Below are 15,266 nucleotides of genomic sequence, written 5' to 3' on the forward strand. Positions count from 1 at the left end.
GGATTCGCCATCATCTTCATAGCGATACCAGCAGTCGCGGGCGGTGTGTCCTAGCTTGCCGCAGATTTGGCATCGCGGCGCATCAGGGTTGGCGCGAGGCCTGGCACCACGGCGGCCCCTATTGTTGTTGTTGGAGGGCCGCCCGCCCGCCGCCGCCACTGTTTCCGCCAGATTGCGGCTTGCCCTTGCCACGCGGAGGTCCACGATAGCGTGAACCGCCACCACCGCGACCGCCGCCGCGAGAGACCACGTTAGCAGATGACTTGAAGCCCCCGCCCGAGTTGTTGTTGTAGAGGGCGAGGCGCTGATCAAAGTTGCTCATCTGAGCGTAGAGGTCGTCGATGCTGATGGTGTCGGTGCGCGCGTCGTTGGCGGAGACGAGGGGTTGGTACTCCATGTCGAGGCCGGCGGTGATGTAGGAGACAAGCTCATCGCCATCGATGGGCTTTCCGGCGGCTGCGAGCTCATCGGCAAGCGCTCTCATCTGGGCGAAGTAGGCCGCAACAGATTGCGTCCCCTTCTGCGCCATGGAGAGAGCAACCCGGATGTTGTTGACGCGGGCTCGGGCCTGTGATGAGAACATGTGGGCGAGAGCCGCCCAGAGCTCGTGCGGCGTGGCGATGGAGGTAACCTGCACGAGGACTTCTTTGGTGAGAGTATTGAGCAAGTATCCAAGTACCTGCTGCCCTTCTTTGAACCAGATCGGATGGAGAGGGTTCGGTGTCTGCTCTTCTTTCCCGTCTTTGTCCTTCGTGACGAGGATCTTGACAGGTTCCGGCATGGAGCCGTCGGCGTAGCCGAAGAGGCCAGCCCCTCTCAGCTGCGGTGTCACCTGCGCACGCCACAGAATGTAGTTGGTGCGGGTGAGCTTTTCTGCAACCTGCCCAAGGAAAGCTTGGACGGTGCTGGAGGAGGACGACATGGCTGGCGCTGGATGGGTTTTGCTAGATGCGATGGATAGAGGTGGCTCTGTATACCATGTAAAACAGCGGAGAACGTCGTACCTCTCTCGAGGCGACGGTTTCGTGTTAATATAGGCAGGGGCATATCCCTGATAAGCATACAAGGTTGTTGAGATTACATCTTGAGGTACAAGGAAAGTAGAGATAAGATATACATGAGGAGATTACAACCATATACTCTAACCAACCTAGACCGAAGCCTATCTCAACTAAACCGGTGCGTGGTGCGCCCCTTGGACCTGAATATTGCATGGTTTAACATGGCCGGTGTGCGGTATTGTGACGGTGTCACGGGGAGGAGCGGCCGTAGTCAAGCTCCGGGGATGTAGCCATATCGGTGAACCTCGTTAACAAATCTTGGTATCGTGCTCGTGTGATTGCTTGGTCCTCGGATGATTAACGGTATGCCTCGGATTTATTCTAACAAATGGTATCATGAACAAGGTTTGATAAGGCAGTGCATCTGTTGACCTAATGGAAGTGCTTTGCGAAAAGATCGTTGAGTTAAATTGCGGTGCAAGACGGCAGCGATGGAGCGGATCGGTTGTCACACGGTGTTTCTGTGTTTCGATCAGGGCAGTCGTAGTGTTAGCAGCGAATCAAAGAAACTCTTGATGCGATTGGAATTATTGTAAGGAGATGCAATCGATGGCGAGAACGGAAGTTACAGCAGGCGTCCGATCAGCACAAGGCGCGTGTCCCATGGCAGCGGCAGGTTGGACGTGCGGCGATCAGATCGATCGGGCGAGCGTCCGACGGCAGGCGTACGTGCTTGTATTGCTGGCGCCTGGCGGCCCATGGTGCGCTGGCGGAGCTGGAAAGCGGAGGCCCGTGCACATGGTCGGCTGAGTCTGGATGAGCTGCAGGCCGGAGATTTGTTTGAAAAAAAGGGAGACCGAGTCTCCACTGAGATAGGCAGGCTTAATCAATCGGCGAAACAAATTCATCTAAGGGATATGTATCCATCGGAATTAACAGGAGGTGTTGACAAGTCAATTGCTAGTATTGGAGTTGAAGCCAAGGAGCCAAAACGTGAAGACCAATTCTTGGTTAGTTTTGCAAGTAGTATGCGGAGTTCTGTTTCGTATGTAGTATGCGGAGTTCTGTTCGTATGCTTGAGGAATCACATGGAAAGCTCAAATTATTTTTTCACAAAGTCAGTTATACAAAGAACCATGGCATTAGTGGGTACCAGGTTTGAGGTGGAGAAGTTCACGAAACTGAAGACCTTGGGTTATGACAGACGAGGATGAAAGATTTGTTGGCACAACAAGGATGCTTGAACACGTTGCGGGAAGTCATGTCAGCAGTGATAGAACTATCGTGTGATGAATGGAAATTCATGGAATGATTTGGGAGCCTGGGTCGGACTAGGTAGTCTGACGGGATCGACGCGAGTCGGTCGGTACAGAAGACGGTGGTGGAATCGGCGTCGACGACATAGGTGCGTGATACTGATGGTGACCGACTTCTGGGCGTGGAAACATGCGATACGGGTCTGAGTGCTTGTGTGGCTTGGACAAGACTATGGCGCGGGGTTGATTCAAGACGGTGCACATGAGAGCTTGAAGTCGATGGGGCGTGTGGGTGGATTGATCATCTACCATGGAGTCATGTTCAAGGTGGAGCTGGATTGACGGGCTACGATGTAAGGATCTAGGGAATCGAAGCCTATTCAGCAAGGGAGAAAAGCGAGTGACATGCAGTTCGGACTGGAACCCAAGGGTCTGATGGAAGCATGAAACTCGTCATCGGTCGGTGATAATCGGTGGTACTCTGCAGTGGGGGTTGAGTGGTGTGGGTTCGCGACCCTTGAGACTCGACCGGGACAGCGGAGGCTCGACGCGGTAATAGCGACGAGGCGTGCGATGCGCACGGGACATGAAGACGGGCCAGGGCTCTGGTGGTCATACATGTGGTGAGACAACTGCGAATTTGACTCGGGATGACTAAAAGCAATGGTGAAATTCCTTCAAGTTTCAGACAGGCTTGGTGGAGATGCTTGTAGACACAGGATAGGGTAATTGATGACTTTTAGCACACTGACATGAATCACAAATTGTTTCACGATCTCGCTCACCAACAAACGGGAGCTTATTCTTTTTAAGCAAGTGTTCAACTAAAGAAAAGGATGCATGCCCTAATCTATCATGCCACCGTGTTGAAGAGACTTTGGTGACACCATAGGCTTGTTTATTCAATCTCCTAAGCTCCGGAATCAACGGGTACATCCCTCGAACGCATCTACCTCGATACAGAATTTGCTTCGTGACCTGATCCTTGATCAAAAAGAAAGACAGATGAAACTCAAGGAATACATGATTGTCAATGGCAATGCGATGAACTGAAAGGAGATTTTTCGAAGCACTAGGGACATGCAAGATTTTTCTTAGACGAATATTTCTATGGGGGGTTTTAAGCACTGAATGACCAACGTGGCTAATGCTCATACCTTCTCCGTTGGCAGTATGAACTTGGTCTTGCCCACGGTACTTTTCACGAACTGTCACCTTTTCCATCTCGCTCGTGATGTGGTCAGTTGCGCCACTGTCCACATACCAGTTTGTATCAATGCCGTAGGAGCCATCAGCAGCACCTGCAACTTTCTCATCTTGTGAGGATTCGCCATCATCTTCATAGCGATACCAGCAGTCGCGGGCGGTGTGTCCTAGCTTGCCGCAGATTTGGCATCGCGGCGCATCAGGGTTGGCGCGAGGCCTGGCACCACGGCGGCCCCTATTGTTGTTGTTGGAGGGCCGCCCGCCCGCCGCCGCCACTGTTTCCGCCAGATTGCGGCTTGCCCTTGCCACGCGGAGGTCCACGATAGCGTGAACCGCCACCACCGCGACCGCCGCCGCGAGAGACCACGTTAGCAGATGACTTGAAGCCCCCGCCCGAGTTGTTGTTGTAGAGGGCGAGGCGCTGATCAAAGTTGCTCATCTGAGCGTAGAGGTCGTCGATGCTGATGGTGTCGGTGCGCGCGTCGTTGGCGGAGACGAGGGGTTGGTACTCCATGTCGAGGCCGGCGGTGATGTAGGAGACAAGCTCATCGCCATCGATGGGCTTTCCGGCGGCTGCGAGCTCATCGGCAAGCGCTCTCATCTGGGCGAAGTAGGCCGCAACAGATTGCGTCCCCTTCTGCGCCATGGAGAGAGCAACCCGGATGTTGTTGACGCGGGCTCGGGCCTGTGATGAGAACATGTGGGCGAGAGCCGCCCAGAGCTCGTGCGGCGTGGCGATGGAGGTAACCTGCACGAGGACTTCTTTGGTGAGAGTATTGAGCAAGTATCCAAGTACCTGCTGCCCTTCTTTGAACCAGATCGGATGGAGAGGGTTCGGTGTCTGCTCTTCTTTCCCGTCTTTGTCCTTCGTGACGAGGATCTTGACAGGTTCCGGCATGGAGCCGTCGGCGTAGCCGAAGAGGCCAGCCCCTCTCAGCTGCGGTGTCACCTGCGCACGCCACAGAATGTAGTTGGTGCGGGTGAGCTTTTCTGCAACCTGCCCAAGGGAAGCTTGGACGGTGCTGGAGGAGGACGACATGGCTGGCGCTGGATGGGTTTTGCTAGATGCGATGGATAGAGGTGGCTCTGTATACCATGTAAAACAGCGGAGAACGTCGTACCTCTCTCGAGGCGACGGTTTCGTGTTAATATAGGCAGGGGCATATCCCTGATAAGCATACAAGGTTGTTGAGATTACATCTTGAGGTACAAGGAAAGTAGAGATAAGATATACATGAGGAGATTACAACCATATACTCTAACCAACCTAGACCGAAGCCTATCTCAACTAAACCGGTGCGTGGTGCGCCCCTTGGACCTGAATATTGCATGGTTTAACATGGCCGGTGTGCGGTATTGTGACGGTGTCACGGGGAGGAGCGGCCGTAGTCAAGCTCCGGGGATGTAGCCATATCGGTGAACCTCGTTAACAAATCTTGGTATCGTGCTCGTGTGATTGCTTGGTCCTCGGATGATTAACGGTATGCCTCGGATTTATTCTAACAAATGGTATCATGAACAAGGTTTGATAAGGCAGTGCATCTGTTGACCTAATGGAAGTGCTTTGCGAAAAGATCGTTGAGTTAAATTGCGGTGCAAGACGGCAGCGATGGAGCGGATCGGTTGTCACACGGTGTTTCTGTGTTTCGATCAGGGCAGTCGTAGTGTTAGCAGCGAATCAAAGAAACTCTTGATGCGATTGGAATTATTGTAAGGAGATGCAATCGATGGCGAGAACGGAAGTTACAGCAGGCGTCCGATCAGCACAAGGCGCGTGTCCCATGGCAGCGGCAGGTTGGACGTGCGGCGATCAGATCGATCGGGCGAGCGTCCGACGGCAGGCGTACGTGCTTGTATTGCTGGCGCCTGGCGGCCCATGGTGCGCTGGCGGAGCTGGAAAGCGGAGGCCCGTGCACATGGTCGGCTGAGTCTGGATGAGCTGCAGGCCGGAGATTTGTTTGAAAAAAAGGGAGACCGAGTCTCCACTGAGATAGGCAGGCTTAATCAATCGGCGAAACAAATTCATCTAAGGGATATGTATCCATCGGAATTAACAGGAGGTGTTGACAAGTCAATTGCTAGTATTGGAGTTGAAGCCAAGGAGCCAAAACGTGAAGACCAATTCTTGGTTAGTTTTGCAAGTAGTATGCGGAGTTCTGTTTCGTATGTAGTATGCGGAGTTCTGTTCGTATGCTTGAGGAATCACATGGAAAGCTCAAATTATTTTTTCACAAAGTCAGTTATACAAAGAACCATGGCATTAGTGGGTACCAGGTTTGAGGTGGAGAAGTTCACGAAACTGAAGACCTTGGGTTATGACAGACGAGGATGAAAGATTTGTTGGCACAACAAGGATGCTTGAACACGTTGCGGGAAGTCATGTCAGCAGTGATAGAACTATCGTGTGATGAATGGAAATTCATGGAATGATTTGGGAGCCTGGGTCGGACTAGGTAGTCTGACGGGATCGACGCGAGTCGGTCGGTACAGAAGACGGTGGTGGAATCGGCGTCGACGACATAGGTGCGTGATACTGATGGTGACCGACTTCTGGGCGTGGAAACATGCGATACGGGTCTGAGTGCTTGTGTGGCTTGGACAAGACTATGGCGCGGGGTTGATTCAAGACGGTGCACATGAGAGCTTGAAGTCGATGGGGCGTGTGGGTGGATTGATCATCTACCATGGAGTCATGTTCAAGGTGGAGCTGGATTGACGGGCTACGATGTAAGGATCTAGGGAATCGAAGCCTATTCAGCAAGGGAGAAAAGCGAGTGACATGCAGTTCGGACTGGAACCCAAGGGTCTGATGGAAGCATGAAACTCGTCATCGGTCGGTGATAATCGGTGGTACTCTGCAGTGGGGGTTGAGTGGTGTGGGTTCGCGACCCTTGAGACTCGACCGGGACAGCGGAGGCTCGACGCGGTAATAGCGACGAGGCGTGCGATGCGCACGGGACATGAAGACGGGCCAGGGCTCTGGTGGTCATACATGTGGTGAGACAACTGCGAATTTGACTCGGGATGACTAAAAGCAATGGTGAAATTCCTTCAAGTTTCAGACAGGCGGTCAAGAAAGGAGCGGTGATATTGAGTTCAGGTAAATCTTATTGTGACACCCAATATGTGAGTTGTTCATTTTTCACGCAGGTCAGTGATCAGTGTGTGATGGCGTTGGACTGATACTCTGAAAGTTGGGAGCACAAACTAGAGTAACAAGGAACTTAATTTTGCTCGAGTGTTGACCGTGGTCAAGAAAAGAAGGGACTACAAGTTGCAGGTGGAGTCATATGGAGTCTTTGGAGTAGCAGCGGCTCTCATGGATAAGCTCAAGTCCAATGTACATGAAAATTTAACGCATTGACGAATTCAAGGTGGTGGAGAATATTCGCCAAGGTGGAGTTTGTTAGAGTTGTGTCGAATATTGTGTACAAGGTAGGTTACAGTTGGACTTGTAGTTGTATTGTGTTTAGATAGGATAGGGAGTCGTGTCCTAGGAGGACACTTGTATCCTAGGCCTCCCATATATAGCGGGGCTAGACACACGATGTAACCTATGCCAACATAATAGCACAGGCGCGCAAGGGGGAGCCGGCGGCGTGTGCCGGCGCCCGGGTGGCCGGTGTGCGGTATTGTGACGGTGTCACGGGGAGGAGCGCCCATAGTCAAGCCCCGGGGATGTAGCCATATCGGTGAACCTCATTAACAAATCTCGGTGTCATGCTCATGTGATTGCTTGGTCCTCGGATGATTAACGGCATGCCTTGGATTTATTCTAACACGTGGATCTCTTACTATCCACACACCCGGCAAAATCAGAGTCTGAATAACCAACAATTTTAGGTTATCGGTTCTTTTATATGTAAGCATGAAATCCTTAGTTCCTTGCATATAACGCAAGATTTTCTTTGCAGCCTTCCAGTGGTCCGGTCCTGGATTTGATTGGTATCTTTCAAGCATCGCGGTTTTAAAACATAAGTCTGGGCGTGTACACACTTGAGCATACATGATACTTCCGACAGCTGAAGCATAAGGAATCGACTTCATCTGATCAGTTTCATACTGGTTCCTCGGACATTGAAATGTCCCAAACTTATCACCCTTAAATACAGGAGCAGGTGAGGGTGAGCACTTATGCATATTGAATTTTTTCAGTACTCTCTCAAATATTAATTGTGTGTATACAGGAGCACGTTTATATAAATTGTTGAGTGTATACAAGAAATGTACATTGTGTGTGAAAAAATGTTCATTGCTACTAGAAATGTTTTCACTGTGTATTGAAAAATGTTGACCATGTTATGAAAGTATTAATAATCTTGTATTTGAAAAATATTAAACATGTATATAATTTTTTTAGATATAAAAAAGTATAATGTGTATGGATTTTTAAACATAATTTTTTGGGACAAATATTAATCATCTATTAAAATATTTAAACATGTATATCCTGATATACAAGCTGGTGTCGCCGTAAGCAAGATATAGGTCTCGCATGTAGCTTAGTCTGTTTGGGTTCTCATTCACATCCCATCTTCGGGACATTCGTTCTCTCCCGCGCTCAGCCACATCCACGCCACAACATCTGGGCTCACAACCACCCGCCTGTAGCCCTTTTTTCCGAGCTCAGTACTCCGTATATCACCTGTACTCCGTAAACATGTTAAATGTGTATAAAGAAAATGTTTCTCCTGTATATGAAAATGTATACATTGTGTATGAAAAAGAGCTAATCATGTATTTAAAAAACACAAATCAACTATTTGAAAATTGTTAATCAACAAGTATTTCAAAAATATTACTAAGGTATTTGAAAAACTGTAAATATGTACAGAAAAGGTGTTTTTATGTATACGAAAATATATACAGGAATTACAATGTGTATGAAAAAATGTTGAACGTTTATATAAATTGTTGAATGTATACAATAAATGTACATTGTGTGTGAAAAAATGTTCATTGCCACTAGAAATTTTTCACTGTGTATTGAAAAATGTTGACCATGTTATCAAACTATTAATAATCTTGTATTTAAAAAATATTAAACATGTATATAAAAATGTGTTAGATATAAAAAATTATAATGTGTATGGATTTTTAAACATAATTGTTTTTGGACAAATATTAATCATTTATTAAAAATTTAAACGTGTATATACTGATATACAAGCTGGTGTCGCCATAAGCAAGATATAGGTCTCGCACGTAGGTTAGACGGTTTGGGTTCTCATTCACATCCCATCTTCGGGACATTCATTCTCTCCCGGGCTCAGCCACACCCACGCCACAACATCTGGGCTCACAACCACCAGCCTGTAGCCCTTTTTTCCGAATTCAGTACCCTTTTCTGACAAATATTAATCATCTATTGAAAAGAAATGTTTACAGATTCAAAAATGCTCTGACGCACCTTTCGCTCAAAAAAAGAAACATCTGACACACCTACCTAATATATGGCCAACCGTATTTGGCCCATGGGTTGCTGGTTAGCGATCACGTGCGCACCCCTTTTATTTTTCTTTGGCTTTTTTCATTTTTCCTTCTATCCATTCTTCATTCATTTTCGTTTTTTCTTTCCTTTCCTTTTTCATTTTGTCCTGTTCATGTTTTATTTGTTTTTCTTCTTCTTCATTTTTTAAACATCATTTTCAACTTTTTTGAACATTTCTTCTAAAATAGTTAACTTTTTTCGGATTCTTAACCAGAATGTTTAGATTTTTAACATATTTCAAATTCGTGTTTTCTTTTTCCTAAATTTGTGAATTAGAGAACGTATTTTTCGGGGAATGGTTTCTAAAATTCGTGAACGTTTTGTGAACCTATTTTGTTTGGCGATCATTTTTTTTATAATGAATGAACCATTTTTCAAATTCAAGAACAGTTTTTAAATCGATGAACTACTTTTCTAGCTCACGAACATTTCTTTATTTTTGTGAACATTTTGAATACAATTCATGAACGTTTTTGAATCTGTGAACATTTCTTTTCAATTCCCGATTTTTTTTTCAAAATTGCAAACATTTGTGGCATTCTTGAACATTTTTAATACTGAGAATTATTTTTGAATTCTTGAAATTTTTTAATCCTGAGAATTAGTCCTGTGAACATTTTTTGAACTCGCGAGCATTGTTGAAATTTGAGAACATTTTTTGAAACTCATGAATAGTTTTTTTTTGAAATTTGATGTTTGTTAAGAAATTGAAATTCATAACCATTTTTAAATCACCAACAAATTTATAGAAGCAAAATAAAAAACAATGAAAAGAAGTGGAAAAAAATGGAGGCGCTCCGCCGCCAATATGGGTCGGCCCAAAAGGACACGTTGGGGGAGCGCGCGCCCGGTTGCTACCCAGCGACCTGCACACGAAATAGGAACTCTTAACCCCATCCCAACACATCCACACCAGCGACCGAGATATCAGGTGTAGATGAACCCGAGCATCGAATTACCCTTTAGTTAATTATTAGTACTATGTGAGGAAGAAAGAAAATAAAGAGTGGTGGCTGTGGTTTCAAATGTCTCGAGTCTATTCGGCTTCCGAATGTCTCGGATCTTCTTCGCACTACAATATACATGATTTTGATTCCTGAGTCGATGTCGACCAACAGTGGCCTGATAGACGAAGCTGTACAAATCCCTCTCTCACTCCAAGTCTTATTCCACATATTCTCCTTCAAGCTATATATCAGAGTTTTTGACTTGCTTAGGGCATCTCCAACGATGACCAACAAATTTTCTTCAAGATATATTTTTTGTATAAATTTTCATATACATATGAAGGAAAACATTCTATACACATTTAACATTTTTCGAGTACTTGATTAATAGTTTTTATTTTATATATATATATATATATATATATATATATTTGTGTGTGTGCATGTGTGTATAAAGAATATTTGAAAGTATTAACAAAAGTAAAAAAAAGAAAAAAAACCTAGAAAATGTAAAAAGGAACACAGAAAATAAAAATATTGACGTTGTGGTCTCACACGCTCCTGGGCCTGTCCAAGTTTCTACAGTAAGGGGCCGTCCCATTTTTTAATTTTTTTAATAGATGATCAACATTTTTTAAAATGTAGTGCATTTAAGTTCGATTATTTAGTACATTTTTTTCCATTTATTGTATACATCAGGAACCTTATTGTGCATATTTAACATGTTTGAAATAGATGATTTTTTTTATTTTTTGTATTTGATGGCTACTTTTTTCATACGCATTTTACATTTTTGGTATATATTGCGGACATTGTTTTATACACGGTACTAGGTTGCACTCTCATCAATTGCCTGCCCAAATGGGCCGGCCCAAAAGGCGGGAATCACAGGCCAGTGCCTTGTTTTGTTTCTTTTCTTTCTTCATGTTTTTCGTTTTCGTGTTTTGCTTTCTCCTTTTTATTTTTGTTTAAACTTACGAATATTTGAAATTTTATATTACAAGGAAAACTTTACATCTAAAATTTGAAAACATGTTAAATAAACATTTGAAAAATGTTTAATGTGTACAGAGAAAATGTTTCTCATGTACACAAAAAATATATACAATGTGATGAAAAAAGTTGGTCATGTATTTTATTTTTTAATAAAGAATTCAAAAATAAGCAAGAATTTTTAAAAATCTACACCAAGCATTAGAAAAATGTTAATTGTGCATAGAGAAAAGTTTGTCACATATACAAATAATATATCCAAAATACAATGTGTATGAAAAAATGTTGATCTTGTATTTATTTTTTGTAAACGTGTATATAGAATTGTTCCTGGTGTATACAAATAATTTACATTGTGTGACAAAATTTTTATTGCATTATAAAATATTTTCCATGTGTTGAAATTGTTAACCATATATTAAAAAAATTAATATTGTATTTTAAATATATTAGCATATATACAAAAAATGAACTAGATATATAACAGAAATGTACAGTGTGTACAAAAAAATGCGACATAAAAAATAGCTTTCAAAAAAGGTAATCATGTATTTAAAAAATAATAAATGTGTACGTAAAATATGTGTCTGATGTATACGACAAATGTAGAATGTGTACAAAAAAAGGTTGGCATTGTTTTGACAAATGCCTTTTTTTATTGACTCATAATGCAGTATCAAGCGATACAAACACAATGAGCACACACCGGGCCCCTGCATAACAAGGATGGATACAACCAACATTACGCACACACACAAAGATCACACTGGCAAAAAGCAAAGTCATGTAAGACCAAAGCATGCGTAGGCGAAGAAAAAGCAAAAAGGACCCGAAGATCAAAACAACGATCGATGATATACAACAACGATCATCGACACCAATCATATTTTGACAACATAATGACTACGATAAAGGTTCTTCAGAACCAACACCTTCAAGAAGGAAAACGACACACATACGCCGCCGTCGTCAGATCCACCATCGAAGGACAGATCATGGGTTTTCACCCTGAAGATCCAATCCGAGCAAACTCCAAGCAATGCCTAGGATCTTCATCCCGGAGCTTGAGACCGGGTACTTGAGAAGCACCGCCTAATCAAAGTCATCCTATGTTATCTTGTCCATTTTCCACGATCCCAACAACCCGAGGGAGGAAACTCACACACACATCCAAATCCCGAGTTTGGGACACTCGGCATACCTGTGCCGTCCTCACAAGTGGCAGTAGATGACCAATCTGCATGAGACAACATCACCACATGCAGCCACTTCATCATCATCGTAGCATGTAGCTGCAGATTAGCAGCAGATTACGCCCGGAGAGGAGACATGTGTTGAACAAAAACGAAACCGATGAAAATCGACAAAGGAACAAAGGAAAACAAATAAACCTATTAGAAACCAGAGAAGAAAAACAAAGGAAACCCAAAAATAAAATGAAAACTGAAGAAAACCAATGAAAAAGCGCACGGACCCAAAATCAAAATCCAAAAAATGAAAGAAGGAAAACAAGTGCACGTACCAAAACGATGGACACACGTACACTTTGAACAGAAACTACATGCATATACTGGGTACGTGCGTAGGTAGTGTGTCCAAGGAAATTTGTGTAGTTAGATCCTGAGCCTACGTGCGGGTTGCTGCAGAAATTTTGGAGAGACACGGGCGACTGATCGGGTGAGATATTAGAACTTGGTTGTGCACCTTCCGCTCACCTTCGGGCCCAGTCCTGTAAGCACAACACACATGGAAAAATATTTAGGGACATGAGGTTTAGGGACATGAGGGCTTTTAACCAAGCCTTGTTAGCAAAACGAGCGTGGCGATTGCTGGATGCGCCGGAGAGCCTTTGTGCACGATTACTAAAGGCAAAATATCACCCTTTTGGACATTTATTGGACACGGTATTCTCGAGCAATGGTTCTTCAGTTTGGAGAGGTATATTGCATGGTCTCGATTTGCTCAAGAAAGGTGTCATTTGGAGGGTGGGGAACGGTGCTGATATCCGCACTTGGAGGGATCCTTGGATCCCCCGTCCCTCGACGTTCCGCCCTATCTCACCGAAGGGCAATTGCCGCCTGAACCGGGTGGCTGATTTTATTGATGAAAACGGTGCTTAGCGTGTGGACCGCCTTCGTGAATTTTAATACATAGTAAAAATCAGAACATCGCCCCATCAGCGCGGTGATTTCTTGTCCTGGTTTTCGGAGAAATGCGGAGGAAGAGTGCTTATAAGCTAGCCACATGTGATCACAATGCGGCCTTTGCAAATGGCTCTTCCAGCTCAAACCCGGAGGGGAATCGTTCATTATGGAACCGAGTTTGGTCGACCAACGTGCCTCAGAAGATGAAGATTACAACTTGGAGAGTGGTCACCGGTACACTGGCTACTCAACAGTGCAGAACTATAGGCATTTGGCCACATGTTCGCTGTGTCCTCTCTGTGGGGTGGAAGAGGAGAGTACCTTTCATGCCTTGATTGCTTGCACTTAGGCAAGGATCTTGTGGATCAACATGCGCAGGAGATGGGCGCTTTCCACCGACGACCTTCTCATTGATAATGGGAAGGAATGGCTAATGCTCCTTCTAAGCTCCTGTTTAGAGGTGGTCGGAGATATGGTTATTATGCTGGCGTATATGGCAGATAAGTAATGACATCTACCACGACAAGGAAGCCCCACCCGTTTGCTTCGGTTGAGTTCTTGGACAGTTACTACCAATCAATCAACCTAGCAGGCAAGTTTCCAGTTAAGGATATTGTCAAAGGGAAAATGCCTTCGGTGCCCCTTGTGGTGCCGCGCCTGTTCTGCCTGGGCCGGCACCGGCGCAGGGTACGGTGGCCCTGTTCGTCGACAGTTCGTACCAACCGGAGGATGGCACCGTGGCGGCCGGGATGATCCTAAGGAATAGCGAATGGGTGTGATCTTATTTGCGGCATACCGATACATTTTCCATTGCAATGATCCACTAGAGGCGGAACTACACGCGATGATGCAAGGTATGGCCCTGGCCATTCAACACACAAACTCTCCGGTGATGTTACAATCGAATTCCTCTGAAGCGTTATCATGCTTGTCCACGGATGCTCTGCGACGGTCAGCTTATGGCCAGTTATTCTTGGAGATTAAACACTTAGCTGGTAGTAGGGAGTTTGTACCTCAGAAACTTAGGCGTTCTTAGAATAGAGTTGTCGATCGTTTGGCGAACTCTAGCCGATCGGAGCGAGCCACCGATGTAGTCTGGCTTCGCTCAGTACCACCTTGTATTGAGGACTTGTGGCCTCTCGACTGTAACTCTATGAACTTGCAATAAAACTCCCTTTACCCTCTCAAACACACACACACACACACACACACACGCACACACGCACACACACACGGCAACAATGGTTAGTAAACTCGTACACGGAAACCATACATGTCAGATCCAGTTCAGTACATCTATAGAGATCATAGTATCTACACGTAGTACTATTTTGAGTTTTTGACGTAACCTAGATTTAACGACTTCGAATCGTGCATATTACGGAGTAGCGATAGACTGCAGATATAGTAGGAGATATCGATTCACTTTAATTGGTATAGATAATGATTTCCAAATCCTTTTATTTAATTTGGTGAGTGAATAATATTTGCGCTCCTCATCGCGAATATGAAATATTTTCATATGGTCAGGTCACAACCATTTATTACTGCATATCATTTTTATAAAAAGATAACTTGGGGTTAGTGCACCTTGGGGTGTCGCCGTCTCTATTGATCGAGGCTAAATAGCCGGTGTTACAACAGAGCGCGTAGGCGCCATAGTTTACACAGGGCGCGTCGTGCGCGAGTGGAGAAGAACGTGGGGTTAGTGCATGAGCAGGTGCATGCATACGTGGGAGAAGAGAAGTTACAATCAACAGTAACGTATGGAGCAGTGATAAAGTGCAGATACAGTAGGAGAAATCTATTCATTATAATACGTATATATTTTGACAAGTAGTATGCGGAGTTCTGTTTCGTATGTAGTATGCGGAGTATACGTATCCATCGGAATTAACAGGAGGTGTTGACAAGTCAATTGCTAGTATTGGAGTTGAAGCCAAGGAGCCAAAACGTGAAGACCAATTCTTGGTTAGTTTTGCAAGTAGTATGCGGAGTTCTGTTTCGTATGTAGTATGCGGAGTTCTGTTCGTATGCTTGAGGAATCACATGGAAAGCTCAAATTATTTTTTCACAAAGTCAGTTATACAAAGAACCATGGCATTAGTGGGTACCAGGTTTGAGGTGGAGAAGTTCACGAAACTGAAGACCTTGGGTTATGACAGACGAGGATGAAAGATTTGTTGGCACAACAAGGATGCTTGAACACGTTGCGGGAAGTCATGTCA

At 44.9% G+C, this 15,266-nt stretch overlaps 2 pseudogenes; both read right to left on the reverse strand.

Moving 5' to 3' along the window:
- Positions 1-306: 306 nt before the first annotated feature.
- On the reverse strand, positions 307-445 carry LOC147982616 (small nucleolar RNA Z247; annotated as a pseudogene).
- Positions 446-3,886: 3,441 nt separating this feature from the next.
- LOC147982617 (small nucleolar RNA Z247) lies at positions 3,887-4,025 on the reverse strand (annotated as a pseudogene).
- Positions 4,026-15,266: the final 11,241 nt, after the last annotated feature.

The sequence above is a fragment of the Triticum urartu genome, chromosome 3A, assembly GCF_056163025.1.
Source record: "Triticum urartu cultivar PI428250 chromosome 3A, HENAU_Tu73, whole genome shotgun sequence".
Classification (NCBI taxonomy): domain Eukaryota; kingdom Viridiplantae; phylum Streptophyta; class Magnoliopsida; order Poales; family Poaceae; genus Triticum; species Triticum urartu.